The sequence below is a fragment of the Dermacentor albipictus genome, chromosome 4 (assembly GCF_038994185.2).
Source record: "Dermacentor albipictus isolate Rhodes 1998 colony chromosome 4, USDA_Dalb.pri_finalv2, whole genome shotgun sequence".
Classification (NCBI taxonomy): Eukaryota; Metazoa; Arthropoda; class Arachnida; order Ixodida; family Ixodidae; genus Dermacentor; species Dermacentor albipictus.
Genome location: NC_091824.1, coordinates 108,876,844 through 108,892,795, shown reverse-complemented (window position 1 = coordinate 108,892,795; position 15,952 = coordinate 108,876,844).

Below are 15,952 nucleotides of genomic sequence, written 5' to 3'. Positions count from 1 at the left end.
ATCGCATAGCGGACGTCGCCGTTGAGCCCGTCTTGCGCGGAACTACGCTTTTCTTCTCACGCTTTCGCCATACCCTCCTCCTCCTTTTCCGTCATATCGTTACGCTGCACACTCCTCCTCCGCTTTCCTCGTCGCGCTCTCTTCGCTATCACCGTCTATCAAGCCCGCTTCGCTCTGCGTTCACTCTTTCATCCTTCGCTGTGCTCACTCATTTGGTTACACCGAGGGACGACGCCTACGCCAAACGCAGGAACGGGCGCCTAAGAGCTCCGCTCCAAAATAAATGGCGAATTGTCATCTTTTTCTATGTTAACAGTGGCGGCTCTGTTTAGACAACCTTCATTAAGGCCTGACATTACATTTCACTAATTTTTGAGAGAACATATTTTTTTCTAGCTTTGGATTACGTAGCTGTTTTGATATCTGGTAACAGTGTCGCTAACTGTCAGCCAGGTGCATACGCCTCACCTGAGAGGAAGGTGTTCTCGAGTAGTTGATATATCTATGTACGAATGAAACCGTCGCCAGGCGCTCTATGCTTCATCAGTTGATCTGCCAACACTTCCTTTCTCTTTCCTATAGTATTCGTGTGTTTGCCATCGTCGCTACACCAAGCCGTTTCCTCTCCAAGTTGCATACTAATAAAACCGGAGAGAGCTTTCAACACAATATCTCCGCTAGTACATGCTGGACGCAACTACAGCATTTACTTTTTCGTACACGATTTTAGTATACTACTTCGAAATTTTTTTTCTTAATCAACGTGCGTTTTAATGCGTCATATAAAGTTATTGAACGATTACAATATTACGTTTTGTTCTTTTGGGAGACAAGACAGCAGCCGATGGGATGAAGCTTTCGCGCGTAGCCAAGTACAAGTATACATAATAGCCGAGAGAGAGAGAGAGACAGAGAGAAATAGAAGACCGAAAAGGCAGGGAGGTTAACCAGATGCACGTCCGGTTTAATACCCTGCACTGGGGGTGTGGAGATGCAGAGAGAGAGCACAGTTTCGCGCACAGTGGAAGGTTCGCACCGAGTCTACACACAGTTCCCAAGACCTGTCGACTTGAGGTATTTCAAGAGCGTTTTCGTGGCATTCTGTGCCATCCATGCGAACGGCCAGGGTCCAAGGATCTTCATTACGGAAAATGGTCTAGAGTCCAGGTGGTTCATCCACATCAATGTCCACATCAATGCATGTTTGGATGGAATGATCTTTAGCGAGCGTGATTGTTGCAGCTGTTGATGAACAGCGAGGAAGTCCTAAGCACGTGCGCAATGCCTGGCCCCGTAAGCTCTCCAATGAGCGAATATTTGACTTGCAGGTACTGGACAACACTGGAAGACTGTAGTGTAAATAGCATGTAGCTTAATAGCCAAAGGCTGCGTTATTCAAACAGCGCGAATTAAGCCACCAGTGAACGCATAACATCCCACTTGACGAAGAAAAAAAACGTAAATTGACTCGGGGCAATTGACAGATTGCACGTTCCAAGCCAGTAAGACCACGAATAAATCAGCAGCTCTCAAGCAACTTTTGCTGCTTTTGCTGCACGAAAAGTACAACAATCATACCGATCTATACAGTGATATGGCTCAACAACTGTGAACCGTTCTGCAGTATCAGTCATTTTTTCTGCTAAAGTTACCAACTTGAAGTTCAAGACATCCCACCAGACAACAGCGACAGCCGCGGAGCTTGCCGCTCTTCGTATTACACAATGTATAATTCAAGTGGAACCACCTCAAAAATGCAGCGTATTCAGTGTCCCCAAAACAGCTCTACATTGCTTGCTTTCTGGCGTACGCCGAGGACTCTACGAACAACTGGTTCTAGAAATCCGAGAGCTCCTTCACCGCCTCGTCGAGCAAGGACACAACGTCATACTTCAGTGGCTTCCTAGCCACTGCGGCGTAATGCGCAACGAACATGCCGATGAATCTGCTAGACCTGCTCATGAAGACGGCGTCCAGGAACCAATCCCGCTGTCAAGAACAGATGCAGCAGCGCAACTTCGAGTGCTTGCAAACGACGTCATACAGTCGTTGTGAAACAAACGTAGTTTACAGCACACACGTCTTCATCGACTGGACCCCTGTCTTCAACTTTGTCCTCCACCTGAACTATTCCGGCCAGAGACAACGATTATTTACCGACTGTAGCTTGATGTCGCTTTTACAAATCCTTTGCTTTCCGCATCAAAAGGCAAGATACTGCTGCATGTGACCACTGCGGCAACGAGGACGCTATCTGACACGTTCTTCGCCACCGTCCCCAATACAGCGCACACGGGCAGTCACTCGCGACCGCTCTGGCGCGTCATGACGACCGACTGCTTTCGGAGCAGCTAGTCCTCAAACGCCAAACTAAGTCGTCACACCACAAAACAGTGAAGACACTCTTGAAATGTTTACGTTCGAGTAGCCTATTAGACAGACTAGTTCTCGCGGACATTCCCAACCTGCTCTATTTATTGTTCTTTCAATTTTCTCTTCTATTATTTCCGTCTTTCATTTCCCCTACCCTTACCCCAGTGCAAGGTAGCAAACCAGAACGTTCTCCGGTTAACTTCCTTGCCTTTCTCGCCCCATTTATTTCTCTGTCCGCATTGGACAGCGAGTCGATTTATCGAAGCACCAAATCTCTTCTCTTCCTCCTTTTAAGGTAACATGCAGTTAGATAAAACTTCGCCGGAAACGCTCGATGCATTACCACGTGCCACAGACGTACAACCCAAGACACAATGTATCCCTTACGCCCGTTACAATGGCATTAACGAGCTATCTACGTCACCAGTGATGAACAGACTTCGTGTTTTCGCAAGTGATTGAAGAAGCAGGAAGCAGCTGCCTCGTTCAAACTGCTGTGGTTTCATTTGGCCGCCACTTCTCGGAAAGAACGCTCAAAGGAAGGTTTCCCTCGTCGTCGAAATTTATTGTAACCACGCCTCGTATTACACGTACTACGGCGAGTCCTTTGAGACAACTGTACAAAACGGGAAGTCCTTGCCCACTTCATCAAGCTCATCTTTTCGCTGTAAACACTTAGACTTCGTCTCTCAGTTTTCCTTACTTATACGCTTCGCTTTACCTCCCCTGCATATTTACCTGCTATGAGCTGCTTCAAGTGATCCTTTAATTGCAACCGCCTCCTCGAGCCCATCAGTGCTGCTTTGATGGGTGGGGAATCTTTCAGGAACAGTCAAACCACTTGGCCCAAAATAGATAACCAAGAATGTTTCTTCCCCAAGACATTACAGCCTTCTTTTTTATTTTTCTTCCCAGCTGTTGGACAAGTTTTCCTCTTCGCTGTATAGCTACAAGTATACGTACTTTCCTCTTCCGTCTGCATGTTCTCATCAATGATACCATGGCATAATTACGCTAACAAACTACGATCGCCTTCTTTCTGCTGTAAACGCCACCCACAAACACAAATGAGCAGGCTCTTTAAATAGCTCCTTTTTTATGCCCCTTTCTTCAGAGAAATCTCCGCCATACCCCAGCTTCTAATAGGCGTACACTGTAGTCATTTTTGCTCCCTCACTTTTAAGGTTGCGAAAATACTGTTTACTGTACACTATATACAGCGAGCGCACGTTATGACTGTTACGAGAGGAGCCCATGGCCAACAAAAAAAAATATGCAAATAGAGCGCATCTGCCGGAATCTATGTGAAGCGAAGCTTTAGTGAAGTGGTTAATTATATGCTTTACAACCAACCGCAATGCCTACAATTTAGTTTACTTTCATCCTATGCAACCTGTAATCCCATCGATTGTTTACCTTTATCCATCGCAAAGGTCGCAACTTTAATCTCATGCTATTTATGCCTTACAGCGCTTGCAAGCTATGCTGGAATTAAGACACCAAATCAAGCGGATGTGCAGTGCGAGACGTCCACGCAGCGGTGTCACGATGACGAAGGTGTCGCACGATGCTTCTCGAGGGAAGAAGGGCGCTGACATTTGTGTGCACAGAAAGGTGCACCCCTCCGCATGAGGCAGCATTTAGGATTCTGTGCATCTTGTGTCACAATGGCCGCATAGTGATTTTGGAGGACTGGCCAAGAACGGATACGCGCTCAGTGGTACATGCCGAATGGCTAAATCACAGAAACTATAGTAAACCAAATAATCCGCTAAATATATTACAATATTTCATTAACAGATATATGTTCAGGGTTTATGTAGTAATTCTTTTTTTTTCTTAAACAGAAAACAGGCGCGCGTATTTGCGCTACAGTGTCGGTCAGCATACAAGAGGTGTCTACGCCCGTTTGCCGGTACTTTCATTCGGCGATCATATAACCTTCGTATACATATCCACAAATCTATCCGCCTAGATACTGACCCACCCCCAGCTAGCTGCCACGCCAAACGCGGAAGGGGAAGCAAAGAAAGCTTCGCTTTAAAACTGTGTAAAAATTCTGACCACTTGGTACGTACTGAAATTTGTGACATGAAAGCTTGGCCGTGGTATGGCTCTTGGAAATTGTCTTGAAGTTTTGGTGTCACCTGTCGCAACTATAATCATTTATATCTTGCTCATTAAGGGTGGAGGTGTCAGCCGCGGTATAAATTGGCATCCCCAAGGGCGAATTTTTAAAACGAAAGCCTTAATTGGTCATACTCCCAATTGCCGTGTGAAAAAAAAAATACGCGTCGTCCCGTTCACTGGGACTAGAACTCATCCTCAGCAATGGCTCATACCTTCCTAAGGAAGCAAGTGAGTGAGTAAAGACTTTATTTGAAAACAAGGTATTGACGGATGACCTTGTTGTTAGGCAGCCACGAGCCCCTGGGCCCGGGCGGCTTCTTCAGCTCTCTCGATGACCTTGGCCTGCAGGTCAGGGTCGGAGCTGAGCAACACGGCCTCCCACTGCTCAGTATTACTTATTTCGTGATTTGTATGATTTTCGGCTGGGCACGACCACATAATATGGAATAGATCCGCTTTTTGCTGACAATGCTTACATGTATTAGGGTATTGGTCCGGGTAGTAGTAGTGATAGGCTACGGGGTTGGGGTAGGTGTTCGTCTGAAGTCGTCTCCAAGCTACTTCTTGTCGCTTGTTAAGCGATTTGTGTGCTGACGGGTACACTGTCCTGGCTAACCTGTAGTGCTGAGTTATTTCCTGGTAACTGACCATGCGATCCCTCCCTGATCCTAGCGTGAGCCGTCCGGGTGCTCGGTTGGCGAGTCCTCGAGCGGTGGTGTGGGCGGCATCGTTGCCGGGTAGGGAGGAGTGTGCTGGTGCCCAAATGATGTGGATTGGTCGTGGGTGTTGGTTTGTGTCTATTATGTGTTTTACGGGAGCCGAGACCCGACCTTTCGCAAAATTGCGTACTGCTGCTCTGGAATCGCTAATAATGTAATGACAATGTGTGGAGGCTATTGCCAGAGCGATAGCCGCCTCTTCCGCTGTTTCGGAGCTTCTGGTGCGAATTGAACCACCAGCGCGTATTTGACCTGAGGAGTCCACCACTGCAAGGGACATACAGTTGCGTTCTATGTATTCTGCTGCGTCGACATAGACTACGTCTTTGAAGGCGTGGAATTTCTGATGTAGGGCTTTGGACCGCTCGGCCCTCCTTTCCTTGTGGAATTCGGGGTGCATGTTTTTAGGGAGTGGATTAATTTTGAGATGGCGCCTCTGATCGTGAGAAATGTCTACTTTAATGCTTTGCATCGACTCGTAGTTGATGCCGAGATTCTGGAGGATGTTTCGCCCGGCGGCACTCTGAGCTAGCCTTTCGTATTGAGATATAAGGTGCGCTTCTACTAGTTCATCGAGGGTGTTGTGCACACCTAGGGCTAGCAATTTAGCGTTGGCCGTTCTTATAGGTAGCCCAAGAGCCTGTTTATAGGCTCTCCGGATAATCCCCTCTATTTTCTCTCTCTCAGCCGCTTTGAGGCAGAGGTACGGGGTGATGTAGGTGATGCGGCTGAGAACGAAGGCTTGTACCAACCTTATGAGGTTGGCTTCTTTCATGCCAGAGTGTCGGTTGGCAATTCTTGAAATGAGTCGCATCGTTTGCTGAACGCATGCTTCCAGTTTGTGAATTGTGTTGCCGTTGCGCCCGTGAGCTTGCATGAAGAGGCCTAGTACACGGATGGTGGTCACCACCGGGATCGCGCCTCCTCCGGCTCGCACAGTGATTTCCGGGGATGGCGCAGTGTCGGATTTGCGGTTTGTAGGGGCTCTGAGTAGGAAGAGTTCTGATTTTTGTGGGGAGCAGGCGAGGCCTTTGTCGGTAACGTACTTTTCGACCGTGTCTACAGCTTGTTGCAGCGTGGTTTCTACATCTCCATCGCTACCTTTAACCACCCACAGGATAATGTCGTCTGCATACAGACTGTGGTGTAGACCTGGAATCTGATTAAGTTGTTCCGGTAATCTGATCATCGCTAAATTAAAGAGGAACGGGGATAAAACTGATCCCTGCGGGGTGCCACGACTTCCAAGAGGGATCTTGTCCGATTGTAGTTCTCCTATTCTTAGTTCCGCTGTGCGGTGGTTGAGGAAGTCTTTGATGTAGTTGTATGTCTTCTGGCCCACACCTAGGTGCTGCAGATTCTCTAGTATAGCCTGATGCGCTACGTTGTCAAAGGCCTTTATAAGATCAAGGCCCAGGACAGCCCGGGTACCATTCTTGGGTATGTGGTCCAGAACTTGATGTTTAAGCTGAAGCATGATGTCTTGCGTGGAAAGTTTTGGACGAAAGCCAATTATGGAGTTCGGGAATAAGTTGTTGTCCTCCGCAAAATTGTGGAGGCGGTTAAGTATAACGTGCTCCATGAGTTTTCCTACGCATGAGGTCAGAGAGATGGGGCGCAAGTTCTCGAGCTGTAGTCGCTTACCATGTTTAGGTATGAATATTATTTGTGCATGCTTCCACTGCGAGGGGATATAACCTGTTTCCCAACAGCGGTTGAAGTACTCTGTTAGGGCAGTGATAGATACGTCGTCTAGATTTCGGAGGGTCTTATTTGTTATTCCATCGGGGCCTGGTGCAGATTTAGTTCGGAGTTTCAGCAAGACGGCTCGTACTTCAGCCTCTAGGATGGGTGCGTCTAGGTTAAGATTCTCCGGACCAGTGTATGGCTTCTGGGGGATTTGTGCATTTGTGCCTATGTACCGGGTTTTGAGCTCTGTGAGGAGCTCGTCGTTCGTGCCCTGGTATTGGTGAGTGATCTTATTGAGGCATTTCCTCTGCTCGGATTTACTCTTATCCGGGTCCATAAGGTATCGGAGGAGATTCCACGTTTTGGCTAGACCGAGTTGTCCCTGCATGCTGTCGCATACCTTTTCCCATTGGTTTTTGGTTAATTGGTTAGCGTATTCCTCGATTTCTATGTTAATTTGCGCGATGCGCAAGCGGAGTGTACGATTTAGTTTATTCTTTTTCCAGCGGGTTTGCATGCTATTTTTGGCTTCCCACAAGTGTAGGAGGCGGCTATCCACCTCGACCAGACCATCGTCTTCAGGGATTTCCCTCGTGGCGCGTTTCACGCAATCTCTGAGATCCCCGATCCAGGCCTCGAGATCGTTTATATGCTCGGTGGCGGTTGTCTCCCGAATCTGGCGGAAGCGGTCCCATTCCGTGAGCGAAACTCGTTTGCCTTTCTTGCGGGGTGGACCCGCCTGAATGTGGATTTCTATGATATAATGATCGCTACCGAGGCTTTCCCCGGTATTAGTCCAATCATAGTTGCCTATGTTTTTGATGAAAGTTAGGTCGGGAGTGGTGTCAACACTGACACTATTCCCGATACGGGTGGGTGTCTGGGGGTCTGTGATCAGAGTCAGTCCCTGTTGTTGGGCTTCTAGCCAAAGATTACGACCTTTGACTACCTCTGTGCGGTATCCCCATGCAGTGTGGGGAGCGTTAAAGTCACCTAATAATAATATGGCCTTTTGTTGGGAGATTCTGAGAACCTTCCTGAATAGAGTTCCGAACTTGTGACGTCGGCACTTTGGGCTACTATAGACATTAAGAATGAATATGCTTTCATCCTCCTTACGTTTAGGAATGAGTTCAATAAAGACGTGGTCTATGTCGACTTCTTCAATATCATGTTTAATGACTGTTAGATTTCTGTGAACTAGAATAGCGGTGGTGGAATCCGACCCAGAAGCATTATAGGATTTGTACCCTGCCAATTTTGCGTGGCCTCCCGTCTCCTGAAGGGCAATGATATCAGGGGCCGCCTTACCCCGAAGGAACTGCTGAAGGTTTCCCCGTTTGCGGCGAAACCCACGGCAGTTCCACTGCCAGATCTTGTAGTTAGGAGTGTGAGCCATTTTGAGGTGGAGGGGGTTCAGCGATCGGTTTAGAGATTTCGGATAGGGGTGGACGGTCATAGGGTTTGGATGCCACGCCCTTAAGGGAGCCGGAGGCCGTGGATGTAAATCTCGACTCCCAGCGAAGTACTTTGGCTTCGGTCGCGGCTACCCGAGACTCTAGGTTGGTGCTTCTGGTTTCCAGAGCGTCTAGACGTGCGCTTATTTGTTGCAAGTGGGCACCATTCTCCTGATGTTGCTGAAGCATCTGGTTGGCAAGTTCAGTAATCATATGTTCTAGTTTCTCGAATCTTGGTGATATGTCTGAAGAGTTGTCTGTATGATCTTCTGCCTTACGTTTATGTGGTGGTGCTGTGGTGTTGAGTGAGGGATTAGTTGGTGGGGTAGGGCGCGGCGTCTGACTGCGCTCCTGTTGTTTTTGTTGTAATCGGGTGATTTCTGCACGCTGCTTAGTGATTTCGGTTCTCTGTTGTTCTATTAACTGCCTCATTTGTTGGAGTTCTGCCTCGAGAGCCTGCATCTTAGGATACTGAGCATTGGGAGAAGAGACCGTGTTAGCCCAGCTCACCTGTGGACCGCTGTTAGTCGGGGTCGTTCGTCTCCCGGAACTCGACCGGTTCCGCGACGTCCCGTCGGAGTCGGTGGCACTTGGAGTTGAGCTTAGTCTCGGGTAAGACCGAGATCGGCTCCTGCTGCTCGATCCTCCGGGAAAAAAGCTTGCACTGGTTTCTTGGCTGTTCTGCGTCGATCGGCGTTCTCGCGATCTACTTTGCCTGCGCTCGTTAGGGATGTTCTGTTCTTCCACCGATAGTTTCTGCCACTGTCGTTGTCGGATGATGTAGGGGATTTGGAAACGTTTCCTGCATTGCTTTGAGCCGGAGAGATGGTTGCCGTTGCAGATAGCGCACACTAGTTCGCAGTCATGGTCCGTTGGCGGGTTTTGCTTGCCGCACCGGATACAACATTTTTCGTTCGGGGTGGGGCACACATCGTCCCGGTGGCCGACTTTTCGGCAGATTCCGCACACTTCGATCTTCTTCTTGTACAGAAGGCACCGGTACGTAGTATTTCGGTAGTTGACGTAGTGTGGTACTTCTTCACCTTGAAAAACGATGATAACTGAGGACGTCTTGCCCATGCGCCTGGCGTGCAGGACCCGGGGGGTATTACGCGCCAAACTTCTAATAATGTCTTCTTGTGTGTCGTAGTCCGGAATCCCATGGATGATTCCTTTGGCCGAGTTTTCAGGCGCCGTAATGTAAGTAGTCATGCTGAATCTCTTCTCTTGTAATTTGAGCTCCTTGATTTGGCTGTACTTGACGGCGTTGTCTTCTCTTGGTGTGCTGACAATAATGATATTTTGGCTGGTGTTGATTCGGATCGTGTCTTCTAGTTGCGCTGCCGCTTCCAGAGCGGCCGTTCTCATGATGTTGTCGGTGATGAGCGCGGAGCTCCAGCCGGCTGTATTGAATCCGTCACGCGGTCGGAGAACCACTTTGAAGTCCTCTTCCGGCAGCGGTGGGGGCTTCGGCACTTGCCGACGCGGACGGGACGACGGCGTCTGCGCTACCGAATTAGTTCTTGTACGTGGTATGGCTTTGGACTCGTTAAGGCTTGGTTTGCTTCGCTGTAGGGTCTTATGGGCGGCGAGCCATCCTGCCTCGTTTAGTTCTTCCGGGGCGATTTCAGTCCCCTCCACTTCTATTTCCATAGTTGCCTGATGAGTTGGTAGAGATGCCGGGCTGCCGAACCGGCGTTAGGGTTAACGCGGCGGTCGGCGAACCGGGCACGAAATGTGGCGTTTTATGGATGGATGTGGAAGCACTTGCCGAGATGTTGATCTCTTCGTGGTCCTGATGACTTCCCGCAGTAGTGGCGATGGTTACTTCCACGAAATCTATAGGCTGACGGTCGCTGTGAGTGGAAAAAGCCGGAGCTCCATGTGAGGTACTTCTACATTTCTTCTACTTCGTCTTCACATGCTAAAGAAATGGGATTGTGTATCCTAAGGAAGCAAAAAAATGCAATGGCTCATCCCTCTCGTAATGCAGAGGCTACAAGCACTCATCTAAGTGAAGAGTACAGTGCATACATTCATTGGAAGCATGCATACAACGTAGAGAAACGCGGCTCCAAGTCGAGTGGTACAAAAACTCGCCGCCCCTTTCAGTACGTGAAAGTAGTCGAACAGCGAAGCTGTGTTAGTTACATCGAGTGTTACATCATGCAAGTCAAACGTCGCAAGCAGTCTATATAGAAAATCTTTTGTTTCAACATTCTTTCACCTCATTCCCTCTTTTTCGTGATTCTCGTGATGAGCACGCCTTAGGAGTGCTTCTTTTTTTTCGGTTCTCCAAGTGTTACTTTTTTTGCTTGTGACGTTTGTGTCTGTGTTTGCCATGTTTTCTTTTTTTTTTTCATGCAAGTTGCTCCGCCCCGTGGTCTTCCCATAGTTGTAGCTGGGATGGAATGTGCGGAACCACTAATCCAAAGTTCTGTCTATTGGGCGCCAGGCCGACCACGGGAGATGCAGGCGCTGCAATCGTTTTGACGATTGCTTGGTTTGGTTTGATGATTGACGTCTTTGTGTTTCTAAATTAGGGTATTGGGGGCGAGGAGTTACGGAGTCGCCATCTGTCGGAAGCGCCTCCCTTGCGTAGTATGAGGGATCACACGGCGCGCTCCTCATAGGTTTCGCTTACGGCGCTCAATAAAAACACCACGCGGCAGCCCTCGTGGACATTTATGTAGGTACTCTCAAAACTAGGGAAGTTTTTGACTGTCGATACAATAATCGTGGGCAAACTTAAAGCACAGAATCGTTTACAGACGCTACCTCTTTACCGTATACGTTCAGTGAACGCCATTACGCGCGGTCGCTGCGATGGAGTCTCCCGAACCGGCTTCTTGCGTGAAAGGTAGGCAAACGCTGAAACTAAACTATGTGAAAAATTAAATTATAGTGCGCTGTCTGTATGACCAAATAGGGCATAATAGAATGAAGCCTCAATGCAGCGATCACACGGGTTCGCAGCGAGCGACTGCGCGTCTGCGCGTCTGCATGCATGACCGCGCATAATGCTTTGCTTTCGCTGTGAGCGCATTTTCGCACCGTGCCGTGAGCTTCAGGCCGCAGCATATGAGCATTCGACAGTACGCTAGCAACCATTGTAGCGTGGACGCTATCAGAACTGTTCAAAAATAATTTCGTTATATAGATTTCGACGCCTACGGCGACTGTGATCTGCCGCCGCGACGATTCAATCTTTTTTGTCTTCTAAATTCTTGGACATTTCAATATTGTTTCTCAAGTTGCGTCGCACTGTATCTTTATCGGTCTTCTCAGCGTGTGATTTCCCTCTGCTTCTTTTTTGTAATCCAGTGCATTAATTCACAACACAAACATGACCGTACGCCATGCCTTTATTGTGCGTCTTACCACTCCCTTTCCGTTCCAGTGAACTTGCCAGTATCTAGCACCAACAAGTTCATAGACCAAACCGCCCTGACATTAGCCGGGCAGCGGGCGTGGACGAGCGTCTCAGTGCACGTTTTCTGCAACTCACCGAACATCGCTCAGTCTCGGCGCCGTAGCGGAAATCTTCCTCGCGTGTGTGCTTGCTGCATACCAGAGTTTTAGCCGATGGCTGTCTGCCGGTTCTAAATCTCGCCAGCCAAGCTTCAGGCAGCTCCTTGCCCTGCGGCTACGTGCGAATAAGGCTGACACCGGGCTCCGTAGCGTACGTCCGGCACTGCGGCACCGAGCAGTAGCCTACCATGCTGCACGCCTCCAAAGGCAGCCATACCTATTATAGTAGTTTCAGATGTTGTCCAGTTGCCACCAAGGCAGTAAAGCCTCAGCACTTAATCAGAACCGAGGCGCAGGTGGGACTTTAAACTTTCGTTTTCAGCTCGCTTCGGCGCATCCGAAGCAGCCAACGCGGCCGCTGTGTTCACGTGATCCCTCATGTCACCTCACGCCGACGGTGGCGCCAGCTTTCCCAGTGGTGGAGCTCGCCCCCAATACACACACGATCGGCTGCGATGTAGAGAACGACGTCAGTGACGGTATGCCCGCAGTCCGCCGTTGTCGCTCGCGATCGATGTCTCGAGTTTGCTCGGCGGCGAGGTTAGCAGCATCCGCTCGGCATTGCTGCTTTCGATTTTTCAAAATTAAATTGCTTCAAAATTGTATCTTTCCGGCACGTAAGACAATGAATGGCTCCTACCCCCGTAAACGCGACCGCCCCATTACGACGACAGAAGTGAAATTCTACGCTGGAATAAGGAGCGGCGACGGCGCCAGCTGTGGAAGAAGACGGCGATGACGACGAACGCGGGAGCAGTGACACGAGCGCCTTCGTGCGGTAGCGCCGAGGGGCACCAACGAGCCAGCTGTGGAAGAAGACGACGATGATGATAGTTTTAGCGAACTCCAACAACGACGGAGCAGGGTACGCATAAACAGCTTCACGGTAAAAAAAACGTGACCTGCGATAGCAAATTGGTAAACAGCTACACGAAGTATAGCAGTTTCATCGGCCGTGTAAACATGTAAACATAGGCATACTAACTAAATTAACAAGCATGGTGTGACGTGCGCACAAGCCAACATGAACACATCTCTCTCGATGACCGTGGAAACTCGATATCAAAACGCTGCAGTGAGGAAAGGCGGCAGTAGCCGCACTCATCAGCGCGGACTACGCTGCGATGACACAGCGCAGCGCGGACTCTCCTACCGGCCCATATGGTTTTAAATATAGAGTGAACTCTCACTTGAGTGCATGTCAAGGGGCCCGAGGAAATAGTTCACTTAACTGAAAGTTCACTAAACTAAATATTCACAAGAATATGGAACAGCGTAGGGCTCAGCAGACAACGAGTCATAAGTGTGAGATGTAATTTATGGAGATATGTACACCCATATATGCGAAGTTTGTAACAGTTACGTTGCTGCCTATCTCATTTTGAAAAAAATATAGTGTTTATTTGCAATGGTGCTCTTAAAGCGCACGACTTAACACAGCTGTCTAGAGAGTATGTTTTGTGCCCTTCCTCTAGCACACATTGTTGCTGCAACACGAAATATCGCACTTTTCGAAGGCATCCTACAGCCTCAGATAGAATTATAGCATTTGAATCTGCCTCTGCCGCTGCATCTTCCTTGTCGCACGCTTCTTCAGGACCACCACTGGAAACAATTTACAGATTTCATAGTTCAGCACATGTAACGAGCTTCCTGTCACTGCACATAGTTTTCAAATGAAGTGTTGATGTCAACATCTAACTAGTGACAGACATCTTTACACATCACGGGGTCGATCGCGTCATCGAGCTGTTCCTCTTGCTCACTTTGACCGCAAAGACGGAAATGCCTGATTTATGCTAGCAGTTTCTAATTGTAGGCCAGTGTTACTGTTCATCAGGAGCCTCAAGTTCATTCAGCTGAAATATTTCCTATTCATAAATTCGTTTATGTGAAATATTTTTGCCCAGAATGCATAGGAAAACCGTCGGGGATTGCCTGAAAGTTCGTTATTCTGAAACATTCCTTAAATAAACGTTCGTACAACTGAAAGTTTACTGTACAGCGGCCACCCGGGGTAAAAAGGAAGAGCCAACAAGCACGCTTCTTCTGTGCTTCGTCCTGCTTGGAGGAGGGAGCAGACATTGTTTCTTCAGCTAATCTTATCACCAGGTCATCGCCCCCCTGCCCAGAAAGTTGCGCAAACTACTACACAGGAAAAGTCTCGTAGTCGTGCAGTCTGCTACACTTAGAAATGCACCAACGACCTCACTGGAGGTTAAGCGCGAGCCACTTACAGCCCACACGTTATGTGAACTAGGCACATTTTATAGGCACTGCATTTTATGGCAGTACAATTTTCTTTGGGCGCCTTCTGCTCGCAGGGTTCTTGCTTTTTTGCTTTCCTTCCTTACTTTTTCTTTTTCACGTGCGTTCTCTGAGTGCGGGTAGAATGAAAAATTGCCATAGAAACCATCGAGTATGACTGTCAAAGTGAGCGAATAGCCTTATGCTCACCGCAGAAATCAAATGGACACACAGCAACACTTCCTATGTATACCGCTGACGTTGATAACAGTATTTCAAGATGGCGGCACTAATGATCATCGACATATGTTTCGTTTGGCATAATATTGCATCTTTAGTACCTATACTCAACACTTTGACGTGGTGAGTTTTCGTGGTTTTGTGACGTCGCGTGAGAGATAGGCGAAGTGGGCGCAGCCCGAAATATATTAACCAATAGCGGCGGACTAACAGCGAAAAAAGGCGCAGAACCTGAATATATTTATTTCTGTGCTTTGCCTCATTATTCATAATCGGTGTGTACACGTCATATCAGACTGGGGAGCTTCCGCAGCTTTCGCATTCACGCCGTCATGCTGGATAGCATGGAAGCGTTACGGCGGCAGCGCTACAACGATGATGTGACAACGATGCAGGCGACGACGGTGCGATTGTGATGGCCTGATGACACTAACTTTAATATAATGCATATCACGCGCTCTGTGGGAGTCGGTCTTCATCGAAGCTGTCATTATCCGGCAATACGAAACGGCGCATTTCAGACGCGAAGCGCGAACTTCGTCGACGAATGCACCTCGAAACCAGGTAGCCGAGCAACGCCGACTCGGCACCGCCACCGACCACAGCACGTTAACTTTCAAATGTAACAGAGCCTATACGTGCGACAGCATGTGTGTCTCAAGGAGTTATAGTTGGCACTCGGCGACCAACGCGCCATGCGTTTTAATTAGATAGCTCTCGCACTATTGCCTTGCAAAAGTTGCTGGCCAAAAAGATTGCAGGCAACCACTCCAAGACTGCGACAGCCTGTAGCAGTCAACACAGCTACCTCTCCGCCGAGATCACGTGTCCCTTTCCTTAGGTCTAAATACCCAAACAGCATCCAACCACACAAAAAATGGTAACCAAAGAAACTGCTTTAATAAAATGCACGAGCTTGCACTCTGTCCAAGGACTTTTAAGTGCAGACGAGCGCTTGTTTAATGCTTCTCGTGGCATGAAACTTCGCACCCCCGAATACCGGTTCCCTATAAGGCCATCGTTTCGAGCTACGATGCATTGATGCGCCAGTATCAGGTGTAATAACTAATTCGTACAGAGCATGAGGCATCAAATCTTTCGAATATTTAGCGGCGCTAGCTGCCTTCAATTTGAAGCACGTAAGATACATTTTCGACAAACTCTGGCGGCGAAATTTTCTAAACGAACAATAATAATACTTAGGGCCAATAACTTAAGTTACTTGGTGAGGGTTACTGCACAAAACAGCGAAAAATAAGCGGAATGTCAACGTATTCGGCTGCTCATTTTGCCCCCTCTGTGCGTTATCAGCACACTTTCTTTATGAACTTGCTGCTGTTTTTTTTTATCCCTAGGAAGCCGTTTGATTTGCATAATAATTACACGAATACAGTTGGTGTTGTGGATTTCCGGGTATCCTTAAAAAAAAGGAAATCCCTAACCTTTTCAATGTTTTCTTTTTTTTCTTAGCCTTGGCAGTTTCGACGCAGAACCGTTTGCTCGCCTTTGTAGATTAAGTGTAGTTAAATTAGCTGAGCGCTACAAGGATAAACAAAGCCATCTTGT